Raw genomic sequence first — 11,640 nt, 5'->3', positions numbered from 1 at the left:
TACATTCTCCACCAAATTGGGGTGCTAACACTGTCATATATCAGGTTTCATGACTTGTATAATCAAAAAGCCCTTTTCTTAGATCAGATTCAACAACATTTTATTATATGGTTATGATTAAATGTATTTTCATTGAAAAATTAAGTGTGGCTTAGGTGGGTTAATCTAGATCTGCTGAGCAGCAAGCAGGAAAGGTGTAAAAGAGAGCACTGAGGCAGGGAGACCAGTTAGGATTTTACCACAAGTTCAAGAAAATGAGGTTCTGAATCATGACAGTGATATGACCGTGGAAAGGACAAAAATGTGAGAAAACTTGCAGAAAACGAACTGACTGTATTTGGTAAATAATTGAATATGGAAAGTAAAGTAAGGTAAATGTTAAGTGTGACTACAAGTTTTGAGATTGGATGACTCAGGTTTTAGGAAAAACAAGATTATTTCAATGTTAAATTTACTAAAATTGATACAGCTAGAGGTCACTGAGGTAGAGATTTAGGAAGTTTTTGTATATAGTTAGGTTAAATCTGTTGGAGGGATACTTTTAATAAACTTTGTTGGATTATGCATTCTTATTGTTTCATAGGAATTCTTTATATATTCTAGCTACAAATCCTTCTTCCAGGAATATCTTCTTCTGTTTGTGTCTTTTTGTTTGTTTTTAATCTTTTTATGGTATCTTTTGAGAAACAGAAGTTCTTAATTTCTATGTAGTCAATTCCATCAATCATTTCCTTTATGTTACGCATTTTATTTAAGAAAGTTTTCTGTGCTGTGGGGTCATGAAAATATTTTCCTATATTGTATTTTAATTATATTTTTAACAGTCACATAGATATTTAATCCAAATGAAACTGAGTGTTTATGGTATCAGGTAAGGATATGTTATCATTTTTTTCCCCTTACGGATACTCAATTATCCCAGTACCATGTTGAAAATTCCATTTGTCTCCCATGAATTTTTAAAACCACCTTGGTCATATATCAACTGATAAATGGGTGAGTCTATTTCTAAGCATTTCATTTCTCTAATTGTCAATCTGTGTAAACACCACCTGATTTAAATTTCTATAACTTTATTAAAAATCTTGATATCTAGTAAGGCAACTTCTCCAAACTTTTTTTCTTCCTCAGTTGAATAGTGTCTTGACAATTTTTTGATCCTTGAAACTCACTACAAATTTTAGACTCAACATGTTAATTTGTACACACACACACATCTGATGGGATTTTTATTGGCACTGTACTGAATTTACATAACAATTACAGAGCTGTCATCTATATGATATTAGTCCTTGAGTTCATGAGCATGGTGTACCTCTTGATTTATTTAGGTCTCCTTTAATGTTTTTCAGTACAGTTTTATATTTTTGTCCATAATGATTTTGAATATTTTTATTAAGTCTATTTCTGAGTATTCCATAAATTTTTATTTTAGTTTAAAAAATATTTTTCAACTCTGTATTATTGGTGTATAAAATGTAACAGATTTTTACCCTGCAAATTTACTAAACCCTTCGTATTCTAGAAATTATCTATAGTACTGTTGGATGTTCATAACACTCATATCTCTTGAAAGTAATGATATTTTAATTTCTTCCCTTCTGTTCTTTCTATTGTTTATTTCCTTTTATTCCCTTTTGGTATTGGCTAGAAACTCCAGTACAAAGTTGAGAAAAATTGGGCATTCTAGTCATTGTCCTGATTGCAGAAGGAATGTTTTTATCATTAAGTATGATATTTAGTGGTAGTTGTTTTTGTAGATACTCTTTATTAGATAAGGAGAGTTTGCTGATTGAAAAAAAATCAAGGTTGAATTATTGAGCTGGACCAAGAGAAAGGGAAATAGAATGGGAAAGGAGAGTCCATTGAGTTTTTTATTCCAATTTTAGTAGTTTTAATTTCTAAGTGTTCTATGTAGTTCCCACCCTCTTTTTTCTTTCCTTCTGTCCTTTCCTTCTGTTCTTTCCTTCTTTCCTTTCTTTCCTCTTTCCCTTCCTCTCTCCTTCTCTTCCTTCCTCCTTCCTTCTTTCTCTCTCTCTAAAACCAGTTTTCTCTTTTTAAAATATATTCTCTTATTTTTCCCTTATATTTTCAGGGTCCTCTTAATTTTTAAAATAGATAAGTTTAATATTTATATTTTGTCTTCTAATTCCAATATCTGGAATCTTTACATATCTAACTTTGCTGTCTGTTGTTTCTATTACCTCTTACTCTAGGTGGCTTGTTTCCTGATGTATTTTGTGAGTTTTTAAAACTATAAGTTCATATGTTTGGGAATTTTATCTGTTCGAATTTTTTAAGCCCTGTGTTTGTAATTTATAGCTCCACTGACTATTTGCCTTTGCTCCTGCCAAATATTGGGGAACTCTACCAAAATAGAAACAGTTTAAAGTAAATTTTCTTGCCGGAGGATTTTTCTGGATGTATGAGTGTATCCAGAAAATATGAGATTGGGCTAGTATGAGATTGGGCTACAAGCTCAAGTGAGAGCCAGCTTGTGGGTAGGAATTCCAAGGGACGATTTAGTGTTTCCTTCTACCCAATGACACATTTTATAATAGGCCATTTTCCTTGTTGTCCTCTGGATTTATTTCTAGTTCACATATACCTTGAGGGTTTAGGCCTCTGGGGTACCTGATTTATTAAGGCATCGCCTCTCAGACTCCTCATCTTGGTCAGGTAGCTCCCAGAGTTGTTACCTGTGAATACAGAAGCTCAAGTTCACCTTCATGGGCAAATGTCCTCAAAGTGAAAGCCAGATTCAAAGCTCAGCTTACCTCTCTGGATTCCTACATTTACTTAGTTTTTGGTTTCTGAGGGTCCTTACTTTCTTGCTAATACAAGGTGTATTTAAAAATATTTTTTATTATTTTAATTATTTTCTGTGGGAGGGTTGGTCACGGTGTTGTGTGTCATATTACTGAAAACGGATTTTTTTAGTCTTCGAAAATAATATATTCCTATAATAAATTTAGATTGGCATGAAAAGAATGCAGGGGATCCTCTGAATAGTAGATAACATAAATGTAAGCTCATAGACTAGACATTTATTCATTTATTCACTCTCTTACACATGTTTACTGGGCACTGTGTAATATGAGGTGCTGTGTTACACTGCAGAAGATGCCAGTAAGTATACTGAAAGGTCCCTGGATATCAAAGATCATTTATATCATTTGTAGGTGTGAATAATAAATTCAATAAAGATGGTATAAACTAAATGCTCATACCCAATGGGGAACTAAAATAATTATTTAAAAAGTGTTATTTTAGCTTAATTTATAGGATAGACAGAGGGAGCTGCGTGGAAGTTCATTCCAGTAAATGACCAAAGAGCGTGGACAAAGGTGTAGAGATAAAAAATCATGGAATGGCTCGAGATAACTATGTTTGACTGGATCATAAGCAGTTTTAAGGAAATGGTTAATGACAAGAATGGAAAGTTAGGCTGAGGGCAGAGCAAGAAGGGCTGTGAATTCTAAGCCATGTAATTTGAGCTTAAATTAGTAGGGGGACTGAGAGTTATTAATAGATGCATAAACCTCTCAATTTTATGCAGTTTAAAACGTGTCTTTTATGGGAGGCTAATAGTAGAATCAAGACCTAGCTAAACTCTAGCAGTTATAAACAGGGGTAAATGAGAATGGGATGAAGTATTGGAGTGTGAAACATGTTGGTGTTTTATTCAGGGTCTGATATGAATAATCTCCATTTCTGACGGTGGCTTGATGTGGTTTACATAATTACTTGCTTCCATTGCTTATAAAAATTTTTATTTTCTGAATAGGTTTGAAACCACATCTTGGTTTTTCCTTCCATGAGTAAGATTCAAGCCTGAGTCTTAACCCTGAGGACACAACATTTAGAAACAAATTTCCCCCCTCATTTTAAAGAGGAAGAACCGGGCTGGTTCCTGCTCAGATAGTTTTGGTTATTTTATCTTATTTTTTAGGTTATGATGTTAGTTTAACAGAGCATCTCCATAAATTTCTTAGGCCACCCCATTTTATTAATAAGAAAAAGAATCATTAAATGTCAATCAGGATTTGTAGTATCAAAATTCAAGGTCTACTTTATAAATGCTAAGGATCAGAAAATTATCGAAGGAACACTAGTAGGCATACTACAAATGGCTAATGTAATTTTTATTTCTGAATTGAGATGAAAAATGAGAATGTGTGTCTTTCTACACTGTAGTACCAAAACCTCGTTAGGATCTGGCCAGCATGTGGGGAAGTGACACAGCTGAGGCTTTCTCAGGCAAAATACATTAACATTACAAATGAAACTTGGTCCGAATGTATCTGAAGGAGCATTTTCTCCTTCAGAGGTATAGTAAGAATTTCATTAGCAATGCAGTTATTAAGCTCTGTTGAATAATTCTGTGTTTTAGAAAAGGAAAGTGACCTTTTGTATCTCTCAAAGGGGTAATAGCTCTACAGATACATTTAAAATAAAACTAATTGGGACAGGACACCAGATTTACAAAAACATGTGAGGAAATTTGGTAATCAGTTGAAAAATACAAAGTATCTTGAACAAAGCATTTTATAATGTTAGATGTCTGACCTTTTTTATTTCCTAATCAAACATCTTTATCTTCTGTTATAGGTTGTAGATGGGGAATGGAGGGCAGGAAAATACTGTTGAAAATTCTCAGTTTTGTACTGCTTTGAAATATGGGCACAATTTGTCACATAAACTCAATAATTAGCATAGCTATTGTTTTTCTTCAATTATCAGAGTTACATATTTTTCACATTTTGACATACTTGGAATCTGGGTGTTTCCTAAAAACAGTGTCAAAAGCAATATGCCCCAGTTCCTATGCTTCTTAGTGGTCATTATCTTTGTGAATAACATTACAGTCATATGTGGTAACATTCGGATGCCTAAATTAAGTTTGAATCTGTAATGTTGCTTTAAATATTTTAAAAAGAGGTAACATTGTAGTACAGAACTGAAAGGAAATGTGATTTTATACAAAGAAGGACTATTAAATGCCAAGCAATGAAATCAGAGGTAGCAGAAAACTGCCATATCTACTGAATATATTATGGCATTTCAAAGCCCGGAAAGATTGTATGACAGATTTGTAGTCCTAAAGGATTATTACTCAGGTGCCAAGCATCTATTTATGAAAAACTTCTGGATGACTTGCAGGAGAAGGTAATTTACTTACAGTTAATGGGTAATTCAGTTAAGGAAAAAGTAAAACTGTCAGCTTAACGAAATCCGAAATGCAAGCAAAACCCTAAAATTATACTGCCAATCTTAAAGATGCCCAAGGGGTCAAGATCACTAGCATGGATTATAAAAATCAACTCAAGTCAAAAATCAACTCAGAAGACTGAGTGGGGAGACACTGGAACTCACACATCATTTTGATCATGGAGAAAATGCTATCTCTAATTACACGAATAAAAATATAGTATCATGAGCATGAAAGCAACTTCAAATATATTTAATTTAGTGTTTCATTTCTGAAAACATAACAAATACGTAGAAATAAATGGTGATCACTAAGATCCAAGATAGATTTACTATCTCTGAATTACTTCACACTAATATGATATTCTCTTGGTAGTGTTGTTAAGTTTGAGCTGGGATGACAAATCTGTATTTCAGTAGGACACTTAACAAGTTGTGTTCTTGTGGACAAAATGGAGAAATATGGCCTAGATTAAATAGTGTATTAGTGACTTCCCTGGTGGCGCAGTGGTTAAGAATCTGCCTGCCAATACAGGGGACACGGGTTCGAGCCCTGGTCCGGGAAGATCCCACATGCCGCGGAGCAACTAAGCCCATGCACCAGAACTACTGAGCCTGCATGCCACAACTACTGAAGCCCACGTGCCTAGAGCCCGTGCTCCGCAACAAACCACCGCAATGAGAAGCATGCGCACCACAACGAAGAGTAGCCCCCGCTCGCCACACCTAGAGAAAGCCCGTGTGCAGCAACGAAGACCCAATGCAACCAAAAATAAATAAAATTAAAATTTTAAAATAAATAAATAAATAGTGTATTAAAGGTTGAACGACTGGCTGATACGGTCTGGTGAGTGCGTTGATGGCATCTGGAGAGAGGTTTCCAGTGGCTTGTGCATGACTCTTTCCTAGGTCTCCTTCCATGCAGTGTAATTTGTTGGTAATTTGAACACATGGAAAACTTTCCTATAAGACTTGCAGTTGTAAAAATGGAGCAGGGATAAAAATACTTTGGATCAAATCAGTATCTCTAAAAAATTTTGACAGAATAGAGTAATAGACTGAATCTAGTAAGATTAATTTTATAAGGGGTAAATAAAAATCCTGACTCTGGGTATATATAAAGTGAACTTGTTCAGATAACCTAGTTCATCATTTCTAACCATTTTGTTATACCCCTCTAAGCCTCAGTTTCCCTATGTGTAAAATGGGAATAATAATACTAGCTACTTAGTTTGAGGGGAGAGCTCAGCACAGTGATGGCACATACTAAGTGTTCAATAGGTGCTACTACTTTTCCAGAAATCCTGGGATAGAATCCAAATTCTTCCACTTATGGGGTATTTGACCCTGGGTAGGGTACTTATTCTTTCTAAGCCTCATTTGCCTTGTTTGAAAATGGGGATAAAATAGTATCTACCTCACAGTTGGACGTCAGGAGAATTAAACGAGATGATGCATGTGAGGCCCTCTTCAAGGTGCTTGGCATATCCTGAGCACCTAATGAATGTTAGCAATTACCGTGAACATTAGTGCAACTTTCAGAAAACCCCCCTGGACATGAAACTGAAAAAAACAACAACTAGAGCCTCTCTAGAACACGGTAAATTATACTTCTCTCTTATAGACTAAATCTATGCTACTACTTCAGTTTAAATGTATACTTTCAAGAGGAATATTGGAAAATTGAGGTGAATGTAAAGTCAAATCATGTGAAAAATGATGGAAGAAACTGGTGACATTTATTCTGGAGAAGAGAAGATTATGATAGAAGAAGCTATCGGAAGGGTTGTCATTGAAAGAGGTATGGGGCTGGCCCTGTTTGGGCCCCAGAGTTAGAACTCTGACAATGAGACAGATATTTTGTTCCCCTGAAGAAGGACTTCCTTACATGGCTGCCTGCGAAGGTAGTGATTTCTCAGTTACTGAAGTTTTTTTTCAAGTCTGAAAAGTCATTTGAGGGAGAGCTGCCGAGAGGATTCGGGATTTGAGATGGGATTTGGCTCAGTGATCTTTAAAGGCCAGTCCTTTCCTGAGGTTCAGCTGTTGACTTCTTTACAGTGCTTAACATTTAAAACCTTAAAAAAAAATCTGCATCCAGTCACCTAGTCTTTTCTCCCAAATTATTTGACTGAAGCCTCTCACATGAAATAAGAATTGCATATCCCTGACCTTTAAGGGCTAAAATGTATTTCCTTCCCTGCTCTTATCTGAGGTATCTGGGTAAATGGATTTGCAGAAGCTGTGCATGCCAATCATACTTGCATTTCTTTTAAAGTAGGGAAGTGGATAAAATGATTAAAGAATTGTCAGGTCACAGGATTTCTGATGGCTCAGCTTTAGTTGTTAGCAATGCTCCTGTCCCAACTAATATCAATATTAGCTAATAGGCATGCAAATATTGAGTATATGGTTCACAGGCAAGCTGCTTGTTGCAGAGGATTCTTGGCACAATGTATGTCATAGGAAAAAACTGTATCGACATTTAGTATCTCACTCAGCGTAATAGTCTGCTTCCAAGTGGTTTAATTTTTCTTTGATTTTTAGTTCATGCTTCCTGGCCTTAGAATTATGTGCTGAAAAACTCAAGGATTGGTCCTCTGCTTTTACGTTGATTAACAAATAAATCATGAGTGGCTCTGAAGGACAATGAAGGGAACTCCTCCTCCTGCTCCTTTACCTCCAAAACCTTATGGTGAACTTAACCAGGGAGATGACATGATGTCAGTTCTACACCAGCTCACGGTTGATAGCTAAAGGTTCGGCCATATGGTGAAGGAGTTGGAAAGAACAGGATCTGAGGCTCGCTGATAAGGAGGATTGGGGAAGAAGTATGTGAATGAGTCTCTTGAAATGGGCCTAGCATGAGGGAATATTAATGTCCCATGTGAATTTTCACCGTGTGTTCAATAACCAGGTAAACCAGATGACCCACTGTTGATGTCAGTCACTTTCTTTCCCTAGTGACTTTACTGTGTCAGTGAGCTCATGAACAGTGGTCCATCATAGCAGTGATGCTGACTGCATATGCATCAATAAAAAAACCGATTGCCTCTCTCTGAGGCTGACCTGGCTCTCCCACTATGGCTAAATGCCAATCAGCCAGCCATGGAGACCAATAGGGAGCTCTTGATATTGCATAACATAATGAGGGGGCCAGCCTACCTGCTGGTTCATTATACTGGGTCCCCTCCATTATGGAGTGAACAGTGTTTTGTCCTCACTGGAATAAACACAATCTGGTTATGGTTTGTTTTCCTGGGCCATTATGCTGATTCTGTTGACTTAATGCCTTATTTATATCATGCCTTATTACATCATGTTTTCTCACAGAATATTGTTTTTAATCAAGAGACTCATTTCACAGCAAAATAATTAAGGTCAGGGCTCTTGGGGTTCACTGGTATTTCCATAAAACCTTCACCCAAAAGCACCTGACTTATGGCATAGCAGAATGATCCAAGGAACTGATTTACTGTGTCAGCTGGGAAATAACACCTTTTGACATTAGGGTGGTATCCTTCAGTATAAAATACATTCTCTGAACTAGTGACTAACGTGTGACACTGTTTCTCCCCAAACCAGGACACATTGGTCCAGAAATTGAGGAGTAAAATGTGGGTGGTATCTCTCATCATTACACGGAATGACCAAAGCACAAAATTTTTCTTCTCAAGTCCAAGTCCTGCTAGTTTGAAGGTCTTAGTATTCAGTGGATAAATATTCCACCAGGGGAGAAAATTGAACTGAAAGTTGGGATTTGAGACTGCCATTTGACTCTTTTGGGCCCCTCCTGCCAAGGGACCAGGAAGGAAAAAAAAGTTTACTGTAGTGGTTTACTGTAATTTTCTAAGATGGAGCTCGGGGATTCCTCTGGAGTGCCTCCTAGTATTGTAATATCCAGTGCCAAAAGTTAATGGCAGACCACAGCAACCCCATACAGCTAGTATCACCAAGGTTCAGACCACTCAGGAATTAAGCTTCGGATTAGCTCACCAGCCAAAGAACCATGACCAGCTGAGGTGCTGTCTGAGCACAAGAGGAACTTGGAGGAAGAAAGTTATCAATACCAAAGATAATCTCAGAAGCATTTGCAGAAATGAAAGTGATTGTCCCTGCTCATATTTTCTTCCTTGTTCTAACATATTAATCTTTTCCTCTTTTGTTTCCCTATTTTTTCAAAATTAATAAATATTTAATGTCTATAAAACTTAATTAATGTCAGCTTTAGTGGCTGATAACTTTAGTATTCTCTGAATTGTACTGTTTTAAAAAAATAATTTTTAAATTAGCATACAGGAAAATTGACTTTTTTGGTGCACAGTTCTATGACTTTTAATACATATGTTGGTCTGTGTGACCACCATCAAAATCAAGATACAAAACAATTGCATCACCCCTGCCAAAATTTCCCTTGTGGTATCCTTTCGTAGTCACACTTCCCTACCACCACCCCTAACCCCCAACAAACACTGATTTGATTTCTATCATGATAGTTTAGTCTTTTTGACAATGTCATATAAGTGGAATCATACAGTATGTATGCTTTTGGGATTGGTTTCTTTCCCTTAGCATAATGCCTATGAGATTCATCCAAGTTATAAGGTGTGTCAATAGTTCATTCCTTTTTATTGCTGAAGAGTAATCCCCTAGTTTTTAATATATGGTGGATTGGTGATAATTTTATAATTTATCTGATAGATTTTGGGATATCACAATGGGCTTGTCTTTGAGATACACGAGAAATGAATATCACCCAGAGATGGATGCTTCAATGCAGGAATAAGAGTGTTCATGCATGTTGAGTAGCAAGAGGGTGGACAGCTGCAGAATTGCAGTTTGACTCACTTCTCTGCAAACTGTCCCACTTTTAGTGTGCCTTTCTGAACCAAAGAGGTGAGACAGCTAAAACATTTTCAAGATTCCCTTATAGCTAGATTCTACATTAAAACTAGGTTTGCCGAGGAAATGTACTCACGCAAGACTCAGAAGGGGTAATTGAGCAACATGAGATGGCAGCTGCATGAGCGAGATTTATTTTTCTGGCTGACACGGCATCAGGGGTATTTGGCTCTTCTGCTCTAGTAGGCATAGAGGTTTGTATGTTTAGTCCTTGGCGTCACATGCACTGAGTGGTATGTGAAGGCTGCCGTGGAATTTCCTCTACAGTAGTTTTGTGAGTGGTAGGGTATCACTCCAGGATGTGTTTTACCTGGCTGCATAGATCCAAGCTTTGTTTACTGGCCCTCCAAGAAGATCTGCAAGGTACCCAATACTGCGTAATAAATTCCTTTCTCCTTATACTGAATAAACTGGATTCCATTATCTGCAACTGATCCTTTGTTTCTGAAATTGAGAATTTGGAGATTCCCCCCAAATTGATCTTTGGATAATTTTTAGAACCTATTAAATTAATTGCTGTGTGCCTGAAATATTTCACATTAACGATAAAAAATTAATTGCTCTCATTTATGGTGATTACATAACGCATCAGTGCACGCAACACATATTTAGTGAGTGTCCATGTACTAGATCTGAAAATATAGCCATTAAAAGCAAACACAAATTCTGTTTTCATGGAGTTTCCATTTTAGTAAGGAGAAACAGACAAGTAAAATGGGCAGCATGATGATAGCGCTAGGGAGAAAAGTGAAGCAGGGAAGGGAGATAGGGAATGACAGGGTTTTTAGAAAACGTGGCTAGTGCTTACTGGTAAAATGACATTTGAGTAAAGGCCCAAAGAAGGAGGAGCATTCTGGGCAGAGGGAACAAATAAACATAAAGGTTTTGAGGTAGAAGCATGTCTGGTAGGTTGAAGGAACAGCAAGGAGGCCAGTGTGGCTGGCCTGCAGGGAGTCAAGTGCCTTTGGGATCATAAAGTCAAGTGCAAACAAAGGTACTAACATTTCATGCTGAAGATTACATACACGTAATCAAACTGTATATGTGAATATATATATATATATATATATATATATAATTTTTTCCTTGTTATCAACAAAGTGCAAATACAAAATACAAAAACTTTCAGAGAAAACTTCTAATCTCCTGTGAAGACGTTGGAGGCACCCCTCCCTCACCTCTTCCTGGTGGTTTTTGGACTCCAGTGGAGAAATACTGTGTAAATAGTTTAAGAAGGGAATGTTTATAAAGAGCTACAAATATACCAATAAGCATGGTGATGCTTTGGGTATATTAACTCATTATGTATATTAACTCATTGCACACCAAGCCTACAGTGTCAGGTAGTTTTAGCTCTAATTTACAGATGAGGAAACTGAAGCCAAGGGAGATTAGGCACTGTTCCCCAAATCACACAGCCAGTAAGTAGTGGAGTTTCAATTTCAAAAGCAAGTTTGACTCCGCACTATTACTTGATCCCTGAAGGACATGGAGAGCAAAGGAGATTTCTCACTGGTGAAGGGCCTTCAT

Source organism: Eschrichtius robustus, chromosome 8 (assembly GCF_028021215.1).
Source record: "Eschrichtius robustus isolate mEscRob2 chromosome 8, mEscRob2.pri, whole genome shotgun sequence".
Classification (NCBI taxonomy): Eukaryota; Metazoa; Chordata; class Mammalia; order Artiodactyla; family Eschrichtiidae; genus Eschrichtius; species Eschrichtius robustus.
This window is presented reverse-complemented; position numbering follows the sequence as displayed.